Source organism: Mytilus californianus, unplaced genomic scaffold (assembly GCF_021869535.1).
Source record: "Mytilus californianus isolate M0D057914Y unplaced genomic scaffold, xbMytCali1.0.p SCAF_7, whole genome shotgun sequence".
Lineage (NCBI taxonomy): Eukaryota > Metazoa > Mollusca > Bivalvia > Mytilida > Mytilidae > Mytilus > Mytilus californianus.
Genome location: NW_026262723.1, coordinates 34,637,306 through 34,650,726, shown reverse-complemented (window position 1 = coordinate 34,650,726; position 13,421 = coordinate 34,637,306). Strand labels below are relative to the sequence as shown.

The 13,421-nt window shown below is 33.0% G+C and overlaps 2 protein-coding genes across 3 annotated transcripts in view; one reads left to right on the top strand and one right to left on the bottom strand.

Moving 5' to 3' along the window:
- LOC127707916 (uncharacterized) overlaps window positions 1-13,421 on the top strand; it is a 90,676-nt gene that overhangs the window by 6,557 nt on the left and 70,698 nt on the right. Inside the window, exon 3 of one of the 2 annotated variants that reach the window (XM_052212679.1) lies at window positions 1,070-1,117. The exons of the other annotated variant lie outside the window; for it this stretch is intronic. The gene's annotated coding sequence lies outside the window, so the exon portion shown is untranslated. Of the gene's footprint in view, window positions 1-1,069; window positions 1,118-13,421 lie in introns of those variants that run through there. 2 annotated transcript variants of the gene reach the window in all.
- The window catches only part of LOC127707914 (annexin A5-like), a 152,960-nt gene that overhangs the window by 112,714 nt on the left and 26,825 nt on the right, over window positions 1-13,421 (bottom strand). The gene's annotated exons all lie outside the window — the stretch shown is intronic.

Genomic DNA, 13,421 nt, shown 5'->3' with positions numbered 1-13,421 from the left:
CTTTGTCTTCCTTATAAGGTCTCTTTTGGTCCATTTATACCTCTCATTTCCTCAGAATTTCTACTTTATAGGCCAATAAATAAAAATTTTGGGGTAACTTTCACTCATTTATGATAGAAATGTTATAATAAATGATTAAATGAAGTATTCGAGCTGAATGAACTATCCGTATAAAAGTTTACTGTCTCCAAGGAGGTTTCAATAAGTCCTTACGTAAAACTTAAATTTACGCCGCGTTCCAGAGAGGGACATAAAAAGCTTCTCTTTTGGTGAATAATTTGTTGTTACTGCTTTCAAAATAATTTCATTTACTTAAAACTATATATTTATTAAAGTATTTCTTAGGAAAAATTTTCTAGTATAGCAGAATATAAGAAAAAAGGAGAAAAAGCACCCCAAAACTCTAAGTATGGCTTATTCGGTCAACTAATATTCATGGTAAAGTCCTATTTCAAGGAAATTTTCTCATAAAATGTGTTTTGGAGACTCAATCTACTCAGAATATTTCATTATTAGTAATATTTCACTTAAATAGCAAGAAATTTTAACACATGAGAGTACTCACAAGGTCAAAGGTGCATGTACAGCTTCCCATATTAGGTGTAATACCACCATTGATTTTCCCCTATTAGTCTTTGTTAAATTTGCACTTTTCAAAAAATTGTGCAGGATTTATCTTTGTTTCAAATAAAGAAATACTTGGCATGAGTAAAGTTTGATCCTGTCCAGTACTATAGAAAAAATTTCACATAACATTTCATTGCATATAAGAAAATAACCATCACTGGAAGTTAACCAATCAAATTTTCCCCCTTTTTTAACCTGTGTACAAGCTTTAGTAACCATGTAACCTCAAGTTTCCAAAATATTCTATAGAAACCCCAAATAAAAAAATAATGGTGCTTTGAAATACCCAAGATATATGTTTATGACCCAGAAATGTTTTACTGCAATGAAATGTAGGATCAATTACCTACAACTGTCAAATTCAAGGGAATATTTTTTTTCGACCTATTTTCGTATGCAACCGGATGTGACGTACTATGATTTGGTGGTATTACACCTCAAGGCAGTTATTGATATGCTTGATGTTTTGACAAATAAATTGAAACCATAACGATTTTTGTTATTTCTATGTGAAAGGAAGTTTTCCGTTCACAAATATTTTTATGAGGAAACAGTTATCTGAAACTTTATTCTTTTATAAATCTATAAATATACGCTCTTCTTCCGTAATAAAGAGTTTCTAATCCATACATTTTTTTAATTTTGAAAAATAATCTAAGAAATGTATTAGTTTATTGAAACAACAGAGACGGTGTATATCGGGACCAAGAAGGCCCTACAATAATGTGTTTTAAAGATTTTCTCAAATTTGAAGAATTGAATATAAAATAAATATATGAATTCCGTCAATAAGATATTCAATTTTTATTTTTGTTTAAAATGATTCTTGTGTATCCTGTGTATAATGAGGCCTTCAAAAGACAATAATTCATTAAAAATATGAACTTTAATGACAACATTGAAAATTGGACGTACGAATGCTTAGAAATAATAAAATTCAAATAATAAAGATCAAAACCCTCGGCGAAAATAACATTTACACAGGAATTGAATTTAATCTGAAATGTTTCTTAAATTAATCCATTTTGAGATATCGGACGTTACCGCTGGGACGGTAGTCTGCCATAACCGGTGAACCAAATTGACCTTTATCTGACTATAGGACCATTAAACAATATATATTCATATACTTTTATTTAGTTATGGGCGTCATTCACTATGATTAAAAAACACAGGAGAGCTATGTCACACAAATTGTAAACATTTTAGTCGAATATTTTAGCAAATAATAATGTGCTATGTATACAATGTATTTTAATTTCATTTGAAAGAGTTTAAATTCCCAATGAAGGTGAATAAAAACGGACTACAGATGCACCAAATGTATCAAGCGTTGTTTTCGTTTTCAGCAAACATTCTATAGCAAAGTTAAAGAGTATGGGCTCTTTTTTAAATAGTTTGCTCCATTTGTATTTATACACTATATTCTATTATCTGTGTGTTCCTTATGAAAAAATGTGGATATTCGCATATCAAATTTCGAATTTAATAAATAAATTGATAAAAAGGTTAGTAATACGCCCCTTTCAAAGATAAAAAATAAACTTAAAGTAAGCACATGTCCTACCCCAATGACATATATGTTGTTGAGCCAGAGTCAAAGCTCTTAGCAACATCGTGTTTGTGTTGTTTTCACTTTGAACAAACACTCTCTAGCAAAGTAAAAGAGTATAGGCTCCTTTAAATTATTTTGCTCCATGTGTATTTATACATTATATTATAGTATGTGTGTTCCTTATGAATAATTTTGGATATTCACATATAACATTTCGAACAAAATCTTTATTTACATTTATATATTTTTTTTCTCAAAAGACTAGCTTACAAAGATACACATATATTTTTTAGGACGGGATAAACCATACCACAGGCACTAGACGGTCTATCACATTGCCCATATTTTATTATTATTGATAGAACTTATAGTGCCTGTGACCATATTTCAAAAATCCACTCTGATACAAACAAAATAATATATCAAATACACTCATCATAGATACATAGATTAAAATCACTGCATTTTTATGCACCTGTCCTAAGTCAGGAGCCTGTTGTGCAGTGGTTGTCGTTTGTTTGTTTGGTCCATAGGTGTTTCTCGTTTTTTTATATAAATTAGACCGTTGGTTTTCCTGTTTGAATTGTTTTACACTAGTTATTTTGGGGCCCTTTATCACGTTTATAGCTTACTGTTGGGTATGAGCCAAGGCTTCGTGTTGAAGGCCGTACTCTGACCTATAATTGTTATCTTTTTATACATTGTGACTTGGATAGAGAATTGTCTCATTGGCACTCATACCACATCTTCTTATTTATAGGCTTACAATTTTGTACATCAGATGCGCGTTTCGTACACAAAAGACACACCAGTGACGCTAAAATCAAATATATTTAAAAGGTCAAATAAATTACGAAGTTGAAGAGTATTGATCGAGGACTAGCAATTCCGAAAGGTTTTGCCAAATACAGTTAATTGATAATTATGACCATATCAATGGTAATTCATGTCAACACAGAAGTGCTGACTACTGGGTTTGTAATACCCTCGAAGAGAAAAAGTACACCAGCAGTGGTATCGAACCAGTGGTTGTAAATAAAATCATCATAAATACCAGGCTTAGAATTTTGTTCGCTAGACGCGCATTTTATCTACAAAAGAATCATCAGTAACGCTCGATTCGTAAATGTTAAAAAGGCATTTTCATGGGAACCAGCTGTTCTCCTCGACTTGTTTCTCTATTCATAGTAAGCAGAATTTATAAAGGACCTTCACAGGAAGATTGATATAATATACATATTATATTTTAAATTCACGTTCCTCTTTTTGGATGATGTCCTTCAATAAATAAATCGAAGTTTGGTGACTATGTTAAATGCAACTATTCAATCGAACTTGAAAGGATACACCAGATACAGTTAAATCTATCTTACATCTATGACTGACGATGCAAGTTGGTTAAGAAAACGTTTATAACAAAAGGATTGATGACGGCTTTTCAATTTAAATAAACTGAAAAAAGTACATTTTATGGGTCCAAGCGCTTTTCTGGATTTATCTTCCATGTAATTTTCCATTTCTATAAAAACAAAATTTCAAGGTTTGCATTTTGAGTAAGCACCATAACGACTTGGTCAAACGTTTTGAAATATCTGTGTCACTGATGATCACGGATATGTCTCAAGTGTCATTGCCACATTATCGTCTTCTTTTTATCAATTTTTGACGTCACCAAATTAGACTTTTGAAGCGGAGGATATTGTTATGGTCTCCGTTATGTTTGACATCAAGCTTTCATACTTGGTAAAGTTATTTTTGCCATACTATAGTAACTTCTGGACCTGCTATATCGTCAGTTATATTTGTCAATGTTTTCATGAGTTACATGTATGAAACTGTAACAACAATTTTACTATTGTAACATTGACACATTATGAATGCAACTTCTCTGAAAACATTTTACAGAAATCTCTGATATTTGGCCGGATTGTTTGCCATCATATCTATATATAGTACACAATATTATACCGTCATTTTGATGTGACCATTTTAACCGGAGTTATGGGACTTTTACCATATTTCGACTATATGTGGCTAATTGTGGCACACGATTCAATTCCTCATTTAGACAGCACGGGGAACATTTCACTACGGCATTGAAGCTGAAAGTTTCTCCTGCATTTCTGACCTTGAATAATTTTAAGTTGAAAGTCTTAAAGATGAAGGTTTTACTACACATAAACCTAACATTATCATTGATTCATGACAATGAAGTCAAGGTCAATTAACCCTGCCAGACGGACAATAATTCTTTATACCACATATTGTTGACCTTTTGATTATAGTAGCCAAAAAAAGACCAATCCATGAAAACATAACCAATGAACGATGAACAGGAAGCCAAGGTCAGATGATACATCCCAGACAAACATGTAAGTCTTACAATCAAATTCATTATCTGAAAAGAGGATCAAACTATGAATCTTAACATTGACCAATGAACCATAAAATAATGTAAAGGAAAGATGATACCCGCCAGACAAACATGTACACCTATAATCATACCATACACCACAAATAGTTGACCTAAAATTGACCTAAACATATAATAACTGCGAAACAGAGCTTGCTAATACAAACTGTTTAACAGGCTATGTAAAACCGCTGACTATGCGGTATGGACTTTGCTCATTGTTGAAGGCCGTACGGTGACCTAAAGTTGTTAATTTCTGTGTCATTTGGTCTCGTGTGAAGATTTGTCTCATTGGCAATCATACCACATCTTCTGTTTTATATGAACCCCGCCACATTAGTATTTGCTCCTCTCCCAAGTCAGGAGCCTATTTTTCAGTGATTATCATTGGTTCATGTCTGTCATATTTGCTTTTCATTTATGGTTTCATAACTTTAGTTTTCCTGTTTGAACTATGTAAAACCGCTGACTATGCGGTATGGGCTTTGCTCGTTGTTGAAGGCCGTACGGTGACCTATAGTTGTTAATTTCTGTGTCATTTGGTCTCGTGTGAAGATTTGTCTCATTGGCAATCATACCACATCTTCTGTTTTATATGAACCCCGCCACATTAGTATTTGCTCCTCTCCCAAGTCAGGAGCCTGTTTTTCAGTGATTGTCATTGGTTCATGTCTGTCATATTTGCGTTTCATTTATGGTTTCATTAACTTTAGTTTTCCTGTTTGAACTATGTAAAACCGCTGACTATGCGGTATGGGCTTTGCTCGTTGTTGAAGGCCGTACGGTGACCTATAGTTGTTAATTTCTGTGTCATTTGGTCTCTTGTGAAGATTTGTCTCATTGGCATTCATACCACATCTTCTGTTTTATATGAACTCCACCACATTAGTATTTGTTCCTCTCCCAAGTCAAGAGCCTATTTTTCACTTCATTTGAAATCTAGTGGATAACTGTCCCATTGACAATAATACCACTTCTCCATATGTTCATACTTATACTTTAAGACTTGATCGCTGATCAATGAAAGGAGGTCTAGGTCGGCTAAACCCTGTCTGATGGACATGTAATTATCCTATTAAAGAGGGGCAAAAGATATCAGAGGACATTCAAACTCATAAGTCGAATATAAACTGTCAACGCCATGGCTAAAAAAGAAAAAGACAAACAATAGTACACAAAACACAAAACATAACATAGAAAACTAAAGACTAAGCAACATGAACCCCACCAAAAACTGGGGGTGATCTTAGGTGCTCCGGAAGGGTAATGTGATCCTGCTCCACATGTGGCATCCGTCGTGTTGCTCATGTTAGTACAAACCCGGTAATAAATCTAATTCGGTAGGTCACATTCGTGAAAAGGGGACGGGATTGTAGTTACGACATTGGGAACACTCTCCTCACTTTGACTTATCTTTCTTTGAAATGATAGGAGCAGGGGCATGGGACATATGCCTAACTATATTCCTGAAATTGCATTTAGAAGGTTAGATTTTAAGGCTATATGACTAAATATTCTGATTCAAGATTACAATTTTATATTTATACTGGCTGCTATATGTTGTACATACTTCCAACAGAGTCTTCCTATACAGAATTCCCATATCTGTACCTAATTTGGAGACCTCTTCCCTATTTTAGATCATAAATCTGTTTAGGTTTTGACTCAATTAAGCAAGAGAAATCCGAAAACCATTCATTTTCGATTTTGTTTTTTTGGCATATAAACGTTTTATTACTAAATATTTCCTATAAACAACTACCGTAGTCTTCCTTTTAACAGGCTATCGTTTCCGATTTTAAATAACAGTTGCTATTGTAATGTACTATTATCTTATTTATTTAAGTATTTCTATGAGCTTATTGTTCTTGCATTTGTTTTGTACTGTATTCCTGGCACGTAGTGTTGTCATTTTAGCTATTTTGTTTTACATTGCCATATAATCAGGAGGTTTGGCTTGCTATAAAACCAGGTTAAACCCACCATTTTTTCTTTAAACGTCCTGTACTAAGTCCGGAATACGGCAGTTGTTATCAAATAGTCCGTTTCTATGTATGTTGGTATTTGTTTTTGTTGTAGTTCAGTGTTTCTGTTGTTCCGTTGTTTTCCTATGATAGTTGATGTGTTTCTCTCGGTTTTAGTTTGTAACCCGGATTTGCTTTCTCTTAAACCGATTTATGACTTTTGGATTGCGGTATACTACTGTTGCCTTTATTTACCCTGCGCATTATCTGTTTCCCCGTTTCATTGTCTTGCAGCTATATTTGTTTTAATCGTATCGCAATTACACTTGGATAAAACACATTAAATAAAAACTGGCTTTTAACACATAACATATATGTATATATTTGTGTAAATGCTTTAAATCTCTGGAAAATTTGATAATTCTTTAGCCTTTAGATTTAAATCTCTTGAAAATTTGATAATTCTTTAGCCTTTTATTCAGACATTATTATTCAGCGGCAAAAACAGTACATACATCAAAATAATCTTTTAAATGGATAAATTAATTGTCCCGTTGAATAAATTATTTTGTAGTCTTTATTGTCACCAAAAAAGATTATAAACTTTACATTGTTATGATACATTCAGGTTCCGTTGATTGAATACTCTTTATTCGATAAACTGAAGACACTGAGTAATAACACCTACAGTTTACATATGAATAGGAAGGGTCGTATCAAAGAAAAAAACATTCAGGAATAACATTGCGTATACATATTAGATTAAACGATATAAGAATATTTTTAATTGAATGGATATCGAGCAAATGACCGTTTGGGAATTATTGTTGTTTTTTTCTCTCTCTCAAATAATACATGTATTCATACGACAATTTCACATTGAAATTGTACATGTAAAAACCTTCAAATAAAAATACTTGAATACTTCATTTTCAAACCGTTAACTCTACAGATATATGGTTATATGTTTATATTGCCACTGCCTGTCAAAAGCGGTTCATTCGTTGTGGAATTTGTATGTCTCCACATTAAAATATCACATCAAAACAAAGTTACTGAGGGGATATTGTAATGGGACTGTCCGTCAGTCCATAGCATATATGTGAAAGCTGTAGAGCTTCTGTTTCTCAAAATTCAAAATAAAGAGTCTATTGATTTTAAAGGCCAAATAAAAAAAAAATCCATTTCGTCAGTTGCGAGAGATATATTTGCTTCCATAGCTAGCCTTCTTGATTATGTTAAGGTAAATTTTATTGTACTAAAACAATTGTGAATAAAATTCCCGCACCTTTTTAGCAATATTCCAATAGCAACTGCGAGTGGAGTTAATTTCTCTCATCTCATACGTTACTAAATAACTTGTTTTCATTAACGAATCTTTTTAGGACGGGGCCGAACTGCTAACTCAAGCAGCTGTTTGTTGTCCCAATATTAACCCTACTCGTATGTTTTATGGACGTCATCACGAACCGATTTATCATTTATCAGAATGATACCGAACAACACACATTGATGAAGCAAAATGGTTGAAATTGTCCGTCGTATGTTTATGAAAACTGTCCTTTTTGGAGGTGAAATAAACTCATATCGCCGTTCTTATATACCAACATTTACGTCGCCTTAGATTAACTACAAGGAACAAATTTGATGCGAAAGTGTCGAAAATTAAATCGTATTGTTGTTGAATACAAGACAGAATTAACATGAACATCAAATGCATACATAACCATGATTACGGAAGTCAAGTTTACAGACCTTGTAAAGACATCTGCAGCCCTAGTCAATAGACGTACATTCATTTATACTATATTACATGTTGTTTTCTTCATTTTTCCCAATTTTTTCAATGAAACTAGAAGCCAGTCGTCTAAAAAGATTGAATAAAATGTCGAAGTCCTCCATTTTCTTCATACTAAATTCATCAATAAAAGTTAAGTTTAAGTAACAAATGCTTTATAATCAAGACAAGTTATAGAAGAATATAGTAAAGGAAAGTATACTTGAACACATTTCTTTAAACGTTTTTCCAAACATTTTTCTTAATCCAATATTTGACTACTATGTAAAATTGTACAATTATTTTGATATAATTTTCAATAATACATTCTGTTTAAAATAAGCAAGTAAACGACAATTATTATGAATATACAAATACTGTTTTTGAGATGACCCCAAACATTTTACCTGTAGGTGTCGTTGTCAACTCTAGGTGGAGACAGTTAAATTGAGCGTGTTCAATACTAGGTAAGCTTTGACTGTTAATTTTTTCGAAATGTAAATGAAATATTTTACACTTGGTGTAAGAAAACCACAGGACATAAGAAAACAATTGGGATTAAAAAATGCACTACCATCTATCTATGGAGGGATAGATATATTTATCAATAATTCGCCAGCAATTAGAACTTTGGATCATTCGAGTTAATAATTCGTCAGTATATTGATTTATGTAGCTATGTTCCGTTGCTTTGCAGAAACGGGTTATTTCATAGTGCATTTTTAAACTGTAAACCTTTTTATTTCTTTGTTTTTACAGAAATAATGTGATTTTGAATACAGATAAAAAAATTCTAGCCCGCCATTAATCATTTTGGCACTGACTCAAATCTAAAAGTCCATATTACCTAGAGGAAAAGAATTATTAAATGAAAATAGTGAAACATATGCTTTCCTTTTAACACTATATGCTAGATTTGTTTTACCGTTTTATTAAAATCAGATTTGTAAAAATAGAAACATTGAATACAAATTTTAAAGACGACGACGCACAAACGGACTTACGAATGAGTACGTAAAATAAATAGGGATGAAAGAACAAATAAAGATAGTGACGAACAAACTGATATAAGGTTGAGCAAAATGACTCAACAATCAATACACATTCTTCACCTCAAAAAACTCATGGCTTCCACTTATAATGTATAAGTGGAAGCATTATTTTACAGTAACATGAGTTAATTTAAAACACAAGTGAATATATAATTTTTTTTTTAATAGAAATATTGCCAAAAGTATCATTGCGGTCATAAACTAATTATAATGTAGCCTCTTTGCTAAGATACGCTTTCATCGCTGCATTTTCAGCACTTTAAATTTGAGATAAGTTATATATCCGATTATATTCGGAATTATCATACTCGATTGCACTTAATTAATAAAACGTTCATTAGCGCTGAAATCCTAAATCTTTATAATTCAAAGATATGAAAGGGGAAAAAATTGTGCGTAAAATGCTGGATCTTTGATTGATATATAAAATTCAAATTGAAAATAACCCTTTTTTAAGGTAGATAGGGTGTCTTCCTCCATCTTGGATTTTGAAATACCAGAAAACAATCGGTTTAGATCTTTAATAAAATGTGCACATTTTGAGAGTAGTAGGTAATTCATGTGTAAGAATTTTCATTTCAAGATAGAAAATGACATGTTTTATCATATTTATGGTTGTATTTTACAAAAAAACAGAATACTTTTGTTTGATTCAATTTTTTCCAACTTTGCCACATAAGGGGAGGCAACTTAAATGTAAGGGCAGATAAGTCAGATAAAGTTACTTTTACAATAGAATGTGTAAGGAATTTACCTATTTTTTTATGTAGCAATAAAACGGGTCCCGTGACCCAATTTTTTCTTTTTCTTATCTGAGAGCATAATATTAGAGCTATCTTCTCATATTTTATCTCAAAATTCTATGGTGTAGTTTTCGTTTTATAGCAGAAAATTGGGTTTTCCATACATAATCTATACAAAATCTGTCAATTTTGCACAACCTGTAGCGTGAAAATAAGCCCCGTGACCCATTCTTTTTTATTATTTTTTTTTAAAAAGCATGATATAAACTACGTTTTGGCAAATTATTAAAAAATTCTATGGATTATAATTTAAACACTCCATCTACCTAAAATTGATTCGTAAATGCGCTTTTTATTAGATTTACCTCCATTAACATGATTAAGTACGCTGCTCATAATCAGTAACTATTCAGTAGCTATTTAGTCATTTCAGTTTATGTTGATGAGTACAGGTAAATAACGACGACTGAACATATATTAAACAGATCTTAATTTATTGAATGCGAATTGTCTAACATGTACAGAATTTTCAGCAGTGGATGAGTCTAAAAATGAATGGAAGTACGGAATTTACCGCAGTGAATGAGTCTAACAATGAACGAAAGTACGAAATTTACCAGAGTGGATGAGTTTAGAAATAAACGAAAAGATTGAGAATGACTTAATATCAAAGTAAGTTTGCTAGTGAAAACAAATAGGCGAGATGTGGACACAGTTGGTTTCTATATGAATGGGTCGAAATTGCTTGAAACATGACACATATGTTTTTGAAGCGAAAACCTAGCATACATATACTGATATAAAATGTGGAAGATGTGGTTTAATTTCCAAATGAGACAAATAACCTACCAATGACCAAATGACTTTAATGTATGCAACTAAAGGTCATTGAGCGGCATTTCAGAAAATAAGAAAACCTTATACATAAAAGTAAGCTTTATAACGTCCTGACGCACACAATGTCAATAACATAAACGGTACCAATTTTTCTGCTCCAGATGCGCATTTCGACAATCAATGTCTCGTCAGTGATGCTCGAGGCCAAAATATTTGAAAATCCAAAGGTTATTAAAAAGACGAAGAGCTATTAACCAAAAAGGACTAAAAAGTGTAGCCAAATCTGGGCAAGGAATCAGAGCTTTGCATGATGGAGATACATTCCTTAATTTTAAATACTTTCCAAAATTTTGTAACAGCAAATTTTAATAACACAAAATCCGTATTTTCATGCCAGTACCGAAGTACTGGCTACTGGGATGGTGATACCCTCGGGGACTATCAGTCCACCAGCAGAGGCATCACCCCAGAGGTAGTAATAACATAAACAGTACCAATTTGTCTGCACCAGATGCGCATTTCGACAATCAATGTCTCTTCAGTGATGCTCGAGGCCAAAATATTTGAAAATCCAAAGCTTATTCAAAAGATGAAGAGCTATTAACCAATAAAATGTTCCGCTGGGGCGCAGCTTGATACGACCGCAGAGGTCGAACCCTGAACAGTTGGGGCAAGTTTGGACACAACATTCAAGCTTGATACAGCACTGAATTTGGATTGTAATTGAATATTTGACACAGCATAGGTTTCTGACACAGAATGAAAGTGGTCTAAGAACTTAAAATTTTTTAATTTACCTATTCAAACCATATCATTATTATTTGCTTTCATATATAAATCAGAAATAACCAATTTAAAATTGAAAAATCCCCCCCAAATTTTTTGAACCCCCTTATGATTCATCACATCCAAACTCAATCCCAGCTTTCCCTTTGTGGTATGGTACCTTGCAGTACAATTTCATAGAGATCCATACACTTCAACACAAGTTATTGTCTGGAAACTAAAAACATGCTTGTTTTTTGGCCTCTTTTTGGCCCCAAATTCCTAAACGTTTAGGGCAATTACCCCCAAACTCAAACCCAGCTTTTCCGTTGTGATATGGAACCTTGCAATACAATTTCATAAAGATCCATACACTTACACACAAGTTATTGTCCTGAAACTAGAAAAATGATTGTTTTTTTGCCCTTTTATGGCCCCTTATTACTAATAATTTAATGGAAATACCCCCAAAATCAATCCCATCCTTCTCTTTGTGGTATGGTACCTTGCAGTACAATTTCAGAGAGATCCATACACTTGAACACAAGTTATTGTCTGGAAACTAGAAAAATGCTTATTTTTGGCCCCTTTTTTGCCCCTAATTCCTAAACTGTTTGGGCAATTACCCCCAAACTCAATTCCAGCTTTCCCTTTGTGATATGGAACCTTGTAGTACAATTTCATAAAGATCCATACACTTACACACAAGTTATTGTCATGAAACTAGAAAAATGCATGTTTTTTCCCCTTTTTGGCCCCTAATTCCTTAAATTTGGAGGCAATTACCCCCAAAATCAATCCAAGCATTTCCTTTGTGATATGGAACCTTGTGATACAATATCAGAGAGATCCATACACTTTCACACAAGTTGTTGTCATGAAACTAGAAAAATGCTTGTTTTTTGCCCCTTTTTGGCCCCTAATTCCTAAAATTTAGAGGCAATTACCCCCAAAATCAATCCCAGCATTTCCTTTGTAATATGGAACCTTGTGGTACAATGTCAGAGAGATCCATTCACTTACACACAAGTTATGTCTGGAAGTTACAAAAATGTTTATATTTGGCCCCTAATTCCTTAACTGTTAGTATTATAACCCCCAAAATCAACCCCCACCTTCCTTTTGTGGTATTGAACCTTATGGTAAAATTTCATAGAGATCCATTCACTTAAACTAAAGTTAGAGTGCGAAAACTAATGTGTCTTTGGACGACGACGACGACGACGACGACGACGACGCCAACGTCATACAAATAAACGACCACAAAAATTTTTTTGCGGTCGTATAAAAAGGACAAAAAAGTATAGCCAAAGCCGGGCAAGGAATCAGAGCTTTGCATGAGGGAGATGCATTCCTTAATTTTAAATAATTTCCAAAATTTTGTAACAGCAAATTTTAATAACACAAAATCCGTATTTTCATGCCAGTACCGAAGTCCAATGTCAAACAACTTGAATGAGAAGAACTAAAGGCTTGATTTACGTTAATAAAACAAAAATTAAATAGGACGGAAACAATTAAATCTTTACTTTAAAAAACTAAATTTTTTAAAGTATCTGTTTCGATGCAAACACAAACTCAAACTCCGAATTATGCTCTAACTCGACATGGAGTGCGGAAAATCACTGCCATATTCCTGGCAAAGGATTATGACAACGGCACACGGGGGGTTGGGGGAGGGGGGTGTT